Raw genomic sequence first — 10,358 nt, 5'->3', positions numbered from 1 at the left:
TTGTCGTATTTAGAAAGGCTTCCACTCCTGAGCTATGAAATTTCTTTCCCATGTTTTCTTCTGAACTATCATGGTTTCATTTTTCCATTTAAATATTGATGCTTTGGAATGTTTACTGGAATAAGGTATGGATTATCAATAAAATTACATTTCCCCTAGATGGCTATTCAGTTTTCCTACACCATTTATGACATTATCAGTCATTTCCTCATCTACATCATATACTAAATTTTTGTATGTATATCTATTTCTTGACTTCTATTTTGTTTCAAGTGTCTATATATTTCTGAGAGTACCATACTTTTAAAATTATATTGTTATAGTATGTACTTTAAAATATGGTTAGTTAAATCCCATCTCTTTTTTCCCAGAATATAGCCTAAAATTGAACTTCACTGTTGGTGTTTTGCTGGAAAGATCACACATAGATCTATCACCCTTTATTCCACCAGCTTCAGCAGTTTCTTTGTATCGGTCAATATTATAGTTTTTGCCATCCCGGAAATGTGCCATTTGAAATGACATGTAGTCAAGCCTAAGACAGAACTGATCTTTCAATCATTAGCAAGCTGGAATGCGGCAGGATTTCAAGTAGAAGGAAACATCGTGGACAGACAACTTGGAGAATGTTCTAATTACAGCTAGAAGAAGAAATCTCCAGAAATGTAGCTCAACAAGTTCTCTAATTCAGCATGTATTTTGCCTCTAGTGTATATGATTCACCATGACTTAAGAATTCATCTTCCGTGAACAGAAAAAAAGATACACGTGTAATTTTTATTATTGCAATCCTACTTAAAATTAACCAAATTAGAACAATTGAAGTGTTCTCATTTCGGGGAATGGTTATGTAACTTAACAGCATTTACAGCTGTGGCATGTTCACCTTAAAATACATTTACAAAGAGGTTTTCAGGATGAGGCTGATAATGAAATGTTAAGTAGTAAAAAACAGGAACACGGAAGGTAAACCCAGCTAGTAATATTACATTAGAATTATGAAAATGATAGTAGTGGTTCTCCGAGTGTTGGGATTATTGGTTTTCAACATTTTTAGCTCTCTAATTTTTGTGTTCTTTCTCTATTTTTTACAAGGAGTACAAATGCAAAACCTTCTACACCCTTAGCAAATTTCAGGGGTATAATTCAGGGTTATTAACTATGTTCTAGATTAGACCCTCAGAACTTGCTTTGTTGTAACTGAAAGTATGCCCTTTCACCACCTCTCCCTATTCCCGCCCTCCCCCGCTCCTGACAACCACTTTTCTAATCTCTGTTTCTATGAGTACACTTTTCCTCTCACAGGTTCATCAATGATGTCACAAATGTCAGGATTTCCTTCTTTTTAAAATCTAAATAATATTCTATTTTGAATATGTGTATACCACATTTGCAGGATTGCAGAGTAGTTCTACTTTTAATAGTTTCAGGGCCCTCTCTGCTGTAGAGGTTGTACCCATTTACGTCCCATGAACAGTGCACTAAGGTTCCCTTTCCCCACATCTTTGCCAGGATTGTCCTCTGCTGTCTTTTGATGATTGACATTCTAACAGGTGTGAGGTGATAGCTCAAGGCTGTTTGACTCGAGTTTCCCTGACGGTTAGTGATGCCGAGCGTCTTTTCATGCACCTGTTGGGCATGTATATGTCTTCTTTGGAAAAATTATCTAGTTAGGTCCTTTGTCTATTTTCTAATTGTATTATTTTTTTATGTTTGATTTTAATGAGTTCCTTATGTATTCTGAATATTAGCCTCCTATGGGCTATATTATCTGGAAATATTTTCTCCTATTCCAAAGGGTGCCTTTTCATTTTGTTGATGGTTGCTTTTCTTAAGGAGCCTTTTAATGTGATATCATCTTATTTGTTCATTTTTGCTTTTGTTGCCTTTGCTTTTGACGTCATATCCAAAAAGTCTTTGCCCAGACCAATGCCTGGGAGGTTTCTCCCAGTATTTTCTTCCAGGAGTTTTATGGTTTCAAGTCTTACTTTTAATTCTTTAATCCATTTTAAATTAATTTTAATAACTGCTATAAGGGGTTTGATTTTATTTTTTTTGCATGTGACTATCCAGTTTTCCCAGTACCACTACATAAATTTATTTTTGAATGTTGAACCGGTCTTGAATACCACTTGGAATATCTGTATAATTATTTTTATACATTGTTGGATTTGATTTTCTAATATTTTGTTGAGGAGTTTTGCATCTACATCCATGAGTCATTGGTCTGTGGTCTCCCCACCCCCTCCTGCAATGTCTTTATCTGGTTTTGTTTTTAGGGTAATGCTGTCCTCACAGAATGAGTATAGAAGTTGCTGTTACTAAATTCTTAATCTCCACTCTTTTTTTCACCTCTTGTGCACACTGCTCCCTTTCTCCCTTATATTACCCTGCTACACACCACCCTGATTAACTTCCAAGTCAACATTTTTTTAAAGGCTTTGCATTTAGCAACCCTTACTAAAGATTTGGCACCCAAGAGGGGGATTAACATGTAATGCAGCACAGCACAGCATACAATTCAAATTTATATTGATATCCTTTCTTACATACACCTCTGCCATTCCAAATAATGTGAACTTTTCACTAATGGTTTCATTTCCTCTATTCCTACACTTTAATTGTATTGCAAGAGCTCTCTTTTCAAAAGTCATCTGATTTTGTAATATAAGCAATTCAATAAGTTTTGGGCTTTTGTTGTGTATTAGCCAGAATAGGCTGATGTCAGCTGTTTAATAAAATAAACGAATGTTTATGCCAGCTTGCTGCAGGTCCACATAGAGGCTCTGCTCCATGTAGTCATTCAGGGCACCAGTCTTTTTTTATGTAGTAGCTCTACCATTTTCTTGGACAAAGGAACGAAAGAACTTGAAGTGTAGCTCAAGAGATGTTGGAAGTGTCATTTATCACTTCCACATTCTGCTGTTGAGAACTCATTCACATGTCCCCACCTAACTGCAAGAGAGGGTGAAAATGCTGCCTAGCTGTGTGTCCCAGAGGAAATGAAATATTCCTTGATGAACATATAGGGGTCTTTCTGTCACACTTTAAAAAAAGCTAAGTTGATCTGTTAAGTAGAACCCAAATCTGGGCCTCCACTCCCTTACCAGCCTTTTAGTGAAAATTTCTCACACGTGAGCTCTCCGTCTCAAGCAGGACTTTTTGTCTGATATGATAATTCTGCATTCCTTAGGAAGAAGAGGCTACCATCGGTTTTGTTTCTTTGTTTTATTGTCTTTTTACTTAAGTGTCTTAAACTGTCCTTTTTACTGCTTCTATATTTACTTAGCCTGGCTCACGCAGTGTCCATATATAATTTGTACCTTTATAGTTTTCACTAATGATACTCTAGGGAATTTTTTCTTATGGATTAATGTTATCTCCTGGACTCTGAGATAATACCAGCTGCATTTTGTTCTGATTTTAACTAATAGGCTAAATGTTAATGCCTCTGGAGCTCTTTGATTGAAGCTGAAATCTGTCCCCATATTTTGTGAAAAGTCCATTTTCCTTCATTGTCCCCCAAGGATTCTCCAGCAACCTTTTTTCAGTTTTTCAGCCTCTTTATTTTTATTTCTTACCTGTTTCCAAGTTGCCCTCTTCAGCTACCTTGATTTCTTGCTCCTTTTTTGTTTGTAACTTGGATCGCTCCCCATGTTCCCATAATCAGCTGGGTGGTGGTTTTTCACTGCTGAAATATTCAGCCCCCAAAGAGAAAGGAATTGCTGAGTGCCTCACCTACTTCTGTTTGCTCCTGGTGCCCTGACCTTTCCATTAATTTCAGTTTTCCAGTGCATTTTATACATTAGAGTTGTATTTTGTTTTCTAGAAATTCAATTAGTAAATCAGACTGACTCTTGAATCCACTTTTTATGGACTATTTTGTGGTAGTTTTTATCAAGCACTTTTGGAATCAGCCAGTGCTTTGCAAATAAAAACTGGTTAAACTGAGCTCAGAACAGAATTTCTATGAACATGGTATGAGTTGAAGAGATCATAATTCCATTACTCTAGTAGAAACAATAAAACATTTAAATTGGGATTTTGTAGTGTAAAAACATCATTCAAATACAGCCATTTAAAAAAAAAAAGTATCTTTATTGATTTCAGAGAGAGGAAGGGAAAGGGAGAGAGAGGTAGAAACATCAATGGTGAGAGAGTAATTGATCGGCTGCCTCCTGCACACCCCCAACTGCGGATCAAGCCCACAACCCAGAGATGTGCCCTGACCAGGAATCAAACCTCGATCTCCTGGATCCTAGGTCGATGCTCAACTGCTGAGCCATGCCCAGCTGGGCTAAATATAGCCATTTTAATGCATATTATTAGTTTGGAGCCTGGCTATTAGCCTGCTGCTTTTGCAGGTGGGATTGTCTCTCTCATTTTTTTAAAATATGCATCCAAGGATATTTTTTCCATTGCTTTTCAGAGAAAGTGGAAGAGAGAGAGAGAAACATCAACATCGACGTGAGACACATCAATTGGTTGCCTCCCACACATGGCCCAATGGGGCCTGGGGAATCAAGCCTGCAAGTGAGGTACATGCCCTTGGCTGATGCTCTAACCACTTAGCAAACCCTGCTAGGATGGGCTTGTCTTTTTTTTGAACAAGAGGTTGAATGTAGTGGCTGAGTTTAGTAGAGTTATTAGTGCAACAAATGATTTAAACTAAGATGTAAAAACATCTTTCTTGGCAGTAGTGATCATTTTTGATTGCAAAATTCTTCGAGGGATATGGTTAGATAACTGTTTGTTGCCTGGTTCGTTTATAGAATAGCTAACACTTTTATTTTCTTGACAGAAATAGGTATATGGTTCATTGGCAAGCTTCCCCTTCCCTAATGCTCTAGGAAATACCACCACCTCCCATTGCAGGGAGGAGCTGGGAGCACCTTACCAAGGAATGACCAGTGAGTTTGACTATTTAGATTGGTTTAGAGATGATTGTGTATCCCAGGCATAGCCAATGAGCGCTCCACCGGAAATGTTTGTTGAAATTTTCAGAAAAATTGATTACCCCACCCCTTAGTTTCTGTTAATGTATAAGTTGGAGCTGCTGGGAGCTCTTGTTGCCATCCTGTGGGAGATCTCTGCCTACGAACAAAACAGAATGAGGAAAGCAGAACCAAAAGGGAGAGGATTCCCTAAGGGCGTTTTTGAGCCCCGGATCTCAGCGTCTAAAGTCGGTCACCTCTTAGACTTCTCAGGAATGTAAGCCATGAAGCTACCTTTTAATTTGAACTGGTTTTGGTTGAGTTACTTTCATTGACAAGTAAAAGCATAACAACCAAGAAGCTGACTACCTAGAGTTTATATATATATATATATATATATATGTATGTATGTATGTATGTATGTATGTATGTATGTATATACTCACCAAATTAGAATATTCATTCTCGGAGGGCAAGGAAGGGACCTCCCTATAGTGTTTACCATTTTACCTCTATCATCTCTCTAGCACAGAGATGTGCTTCATAAATATTTATGGAATGAATAAATGATTAACCTAATTAGTTCAATTTAATTTAATAATTTAGTACAAGTTGTTGGGCTCCTATTTTATGCAAGGCCTTATCTCTGGAGATAATAATGTAATAAAAGAAATAAGAGAGACAGAGACTCTGTTCTCCAGTTTCTGATTTTGTGCAGGCAATGAGGTATAATAATAATTTAAGGTGGAGTAAGAGAAGGGACTAACAGGAGTGAAAGAAGTTGTAGGTTAAAGAGTAGTTAAGTCATCAACGTCTCTAGAGTTAGACTATCTGGATTTGAATCAATACTCTACACTTGTTCACTGAGTGACCTTGGGTACATTAGTTAAACTCAGTTTTCTTATCTCTAAAATGGGGGTGATATTTGTAGGTCCTTTATAGATTTGTCATGAGGATACATTAAGATTTTTCTACTTAAAATGACTGAAATGCCTAGGATATGTTAATTGCTCAGTAACTTATAGCTATTTTTATTTCAGCAAGCAGAGATTGTTGGGACATGATTTAAATATTGAAGAAGAGAGAATTGGAATTAAAGTCACCCTTGGAAGCTGAATATTTATTGTATTGCTAGTCAATATCAACTATCAACAAAACCTCACATACATGGTTTAAAATACAAAGTGATCCAGAAAAATCTTACTTCACTCTTAAATGGGTTAGATTTAGATGATGATAAATTTATTTTAGAGGAGATGAGTTAAGACATGCATCTTTGGTAAATATGAGAAAGGCCTCATATATTATATTTTTAAGAATTTGAATAAGAAATAATTTGGCATTTTAAACTTGGACTGCTAATGACAATGTTGGAATTTTACCAGATAGTCTGCAGGAGAAAAGAAAGAAAAGAGATTTTCCAGAGTATGTTTAATTGCCTGCTATATGGTAGATATGCAGCTGATTAAGTATTAAATAGCTAGATGGAGATGGACTTCTGGATTCATTAATATACAATGCTTAAAGCTCACAGAATTTGATGAAATTTTATAGTCTCATTCAGGAATAAATGTCCTTCTTTGTCTTGGAATGCCTTTTATAATTATACTTCCTTTTTTACTTTAATCTGTAACTGATGGTAAAGTAGTAGTTTCCTGAGGGTCTCTGGGTTCAAAGGAAAATGGAGCCCCATTAATGGAAAAAAGTTGCTTCAAATATGCCTAATACTGCTGGCCTACCTATTTCAGAAACATGGGGAGGGGCGCTTTTCTACGTGATTCAGCGGTTGATAAAGAGAATGAAACTGCATGGTGTAGTAGAAGAAAGAATACAGGCTTTGGAAATCTTAACAAAAATAAATTAAAGCTGTGTGGCCTTGGGCAAAATAACCTTGTTGAGCCCTAGGCTCCTCATGAGTAGAAAGAAGATAACATTAACATCATAGTGTTTTCGTGAAGATTAAAGGCAATATTTATAGGTGGCAGTCATGTTTTTGGCATATGGTAGATGATCAGTGTATGACAGCTATTCTTATTATAAATATATGTTATCTCCAGTTATTAATAATAAAACATATCAATAAGGATTCTATTTCAGATTTCACATAGTAATGGGAAATCTTATAAACCCATCAAAATAAAAATAAATGAATGGATGACTTCTGGAAATTCTAAGGAAGAAAGATAAATAAAACTCCAGAGATAAATGTTAAGTAGTAACTTGAAAGATTTGGGTGGATGCTTATTGAATCTCAGCTGATCATCTCATAGCTCATGGTTAGCCAGCCACTTTCTGCTCTGTGCCTTAACTCTTCCACTGCTCCAGCCTCCTCCAAAGGTAAAATGGTTGGAGGTTTTCCAGACAAAGATTATGATGATTTAATACCTGTTCTCCACTTTCTCTTTTTCTCAGGCTGTATGCTTTTCTTATTTAGCATACAAGTAAGCGTAAGTCTAGTTTCTTCCAGGAACCAAGGTCCTGACTTAACATTCTCTGTACAACTTTCCTGCCCTTGTTCCTACAGTCTTTTCTGGCCTCTCCCAACCTTTCTTGTTTGTTTAATGAAAAGCCCTATTTCTTTCTCAAAACTAGGTTCCTCGGGGGCATTCTCATTCCACCTGACACCATAGAAAGACACAGCTCTCCTTAAGAATTATGTAATACACATTGGGTTGTCAAAATCAGTTTCTTTCTGGCCCTAAGGACTCTTCACTGTCTTAGATTTAAACTGATCATATCCCCAGATTTATATTTTAACATACATTATTTTATCCACAGGCCTGCGGTTATCCTTAAAAAGTTCTTTCCCCAGTTTTTTAATGGACCGCTTCACAAATTTGCATCTCATCTTTGTATGGGGGCCATGCTTATCTTCTTTGATCATTTCAATTTTAGTATATGCGGTGCTGAGGAAAGTGCTCTTTTTTTTGGTTGATTTGTTTTCTAGAAGGGGATCTCTTGCTATGTATATGGTCTATGTACAATAGTTTAAACTTCTTTTTACTTTAGCCAGATACACATTTTCCCCCTCTATTGTTTTCTCTGTTTTCCCCCTTTAAACCTCCTGCAAAGCAGTCAAAACAAAACAAACCAACAACAACAACAAAAAAAAACCCACCATAAATTAAAGCTGCTTTTGTTTAGGAGTGAGTGGATCTAGAGCTCTGATTGTTTCCATGCCCCTGTAGCACCCCTGGGAAACCTTGGGGTAAACTCAGGCCTGAGGAAACACATTTGAAAACCCTTGGGTTAGTGGAATGAGTTATTAACTGGAATTCTGAAGGCTTAAGTTTTAGCTTTAGTTCTAACATAAAATTTGTGTGTGTCACTGATAGGGTTAATTGTCTCATCTGTAAAACAAGGGTTTAGAACAGTGGTTCTCAATTTTGGCTGCATATTAGAATCATCTGGGGAGCTTTTAAAAATCCTGATGCTTAGGCTTTCACTCTATACCAATTAAATTAGAATCTCTGGGGCGTGACCCAGGCGACAGCATTTTTTAAAGCTCCCCAGGTGATTCCAATGTGCAATCAAGTTTCAAAACCTCCAAAGAATTTTTGAGCAATAGTGTTCCACAAGACCATGGGTCTGTGCTGCTTGTTTTGGTCAATGTAGTTAAAATGTGCAGAATCTTTTTATTTATAGATAGTACTCAGGAGGGGGGATGACGGTGGACATAAAGATTGGAAGCTAGGAAAAAAGTTTCTTGATTATTTTAATAGCTCAGAGTGGGCAAAACACTTAACTTTTTGTTATATCCCTAATGGCAGTGATTTTAACTTCCTGCAAAATGAGGCTTTCAACTGAGAAATCATATTTAAATGCAATGTTATTATTTTTCTACCAATAATGACACCATTTGTTAACGTGATCAGCCAAGAATTACAACTAAATATTTTATTCACAAAATAAACAGAAAAGGCAGATTGACTACTGAAATGTAAAATATGGTTAATACCCTTCAGTTGGTGGTGTAGGTTGAAGGCAGATTGAAACTGCATGTTGATAACAATGGCAATCTCTTATACTGAGATGCTGCTTTAAAAGTGTCTCTATCAAAAAGTTAAAAAAAAAAAGGCCACCCAGGATTACTGATACGTGCTTTTTATTGATTATGGAAAGTGATTGTGTCAGCAGAGTTTTCAAATTAGGAAAAAAATTCATAGTTTTGGTAAGCAGTTGATCCTAAAAGATAGAAACTGGAATGCAATATTCAGACTATAATCTCCAAATGTCAAATGAATGTATTATGATCGGATAAAATTTCAATGAATACTCAATAGGTTAAAAATGATAGCACAGTTAGAGCGAAGTGATTGATATTCATTTTCTTATTACCAATGCCATTTACATAATTTCTCTCATGTTTGTACAGCTAATAGGTATTCAAGATTTATGTGCTTTAATGTCCCCTCTAAACAAAGTAGTTCTTTTCTGGAAGTACAGCTATCACTAGTGGCAGGGTAGTATATTTATAATTTTATTACCTTGTCTGTAGGATTTTTGCTAAACTAGATTTATCAACAACAGAATAACAAAATAATTTTACACATTTCCTGGACAGAAAGTTCAGCCGGTCCTTTGTGTTTTTGTGTTCTAGCCCTCGTTACCCCAAGAAAAGTTTACACCAGCCTTTTGATGTGGAATTTCCCCAAGAGGTTGGGTGAAACCTCAACACTGAGTTGACAGACTAGGTGAACTTGCATAGAGACAATTTGACAACATGGAACTGAGCTGGTGTCAGCACTGGCCGTGTCTGAATGAACAATGTTTACAAAGACAATGAGTGCTTTTACTAGTGGCCATGAGTGACTCATGCTTGAGAACTTTCCCTAGTTTTCTTGGACTTCGTAAGTTCTGATGTCTTGGTACAATATAAAATTAATGAGTGAGTGAGGAGAATAGGACAGTGGAGGGGAGCGGGGAGGGAGGTGTGGAGGGCAGTGAAATGTGGTAATGAAACAACAAAAAATTATTGATGTTGGTCTTTTCATCAAAGTTGGTCAGTGGAGACTGGGAACTAAATATAATTTGGTTTAGATAAATTAAAGGCATATAACATATCCTGTACTTTATGTGTAATTTGGCACAATTCTTAATTGTCACATACCTTTGGAAATGTATAATTGGTACAACTAAAGCTTAATATTTGGTTGTTAGAAAGTTACATCATTTTAGAGAACGCCTCTCTCAAACACCTCCATGAAGTCTTCTTAGTTTGCCCAGTTCCATAGTGATCCCTTCCTCCTCTGAACTTAAAGTACTGAACTGTCTATACCACTTATTTCATGGCTCATTAATATGCTGCTTGGTGACAATTTTTTGTTTGGTTGCCTCATTATTTAGCTCACATTTTACTAACATATCTAAGAATTAAGCTTCTACTGTGATGGGAGTAGCCTTAAAAAAGTTGACCAAGTGCTT

The 10,358-nt window shown here is 36.4% G+C and overlaps 1 non-coding gene across 1 annotated transcript; it reads right to left on the bottom strand.

Annotated features, from left to right (window-relative positions):
* Positions 1-7,747: 7,747 nt before the first annotated feature.
* Positions 7,748-7,853, bottom strand: LOC148091777 (U6 spliceosomal RNA). The gene has a single exon (XR_015715481.1). It is a non-coding gene; the product is annotated as a U6 spliceosomal RNA (small nuclear RNA).
* Between the last annotated feature and the right edge of the window lie 2,505 nt (positions 7,854-10,358).

This window comes from Miniopterus natalensis, chromosome 12 (genome assembly GCF_054644295.1).
Source record: "Miniopterus natalensis isolate mMinNat1 chromosome 12, mMinNat1.hap1, whole genome shotgun sequence".
NCBI classification, from domain to species: Eukaryota; Metazoa; Chordata; class Mammalia; order Chiroptera; family Miniopteridae; genus Miniopterus; species Miniopterus natalensis.
This window is presented reverse-complemented; position numbering and strand designations above follow the sequence as displayed.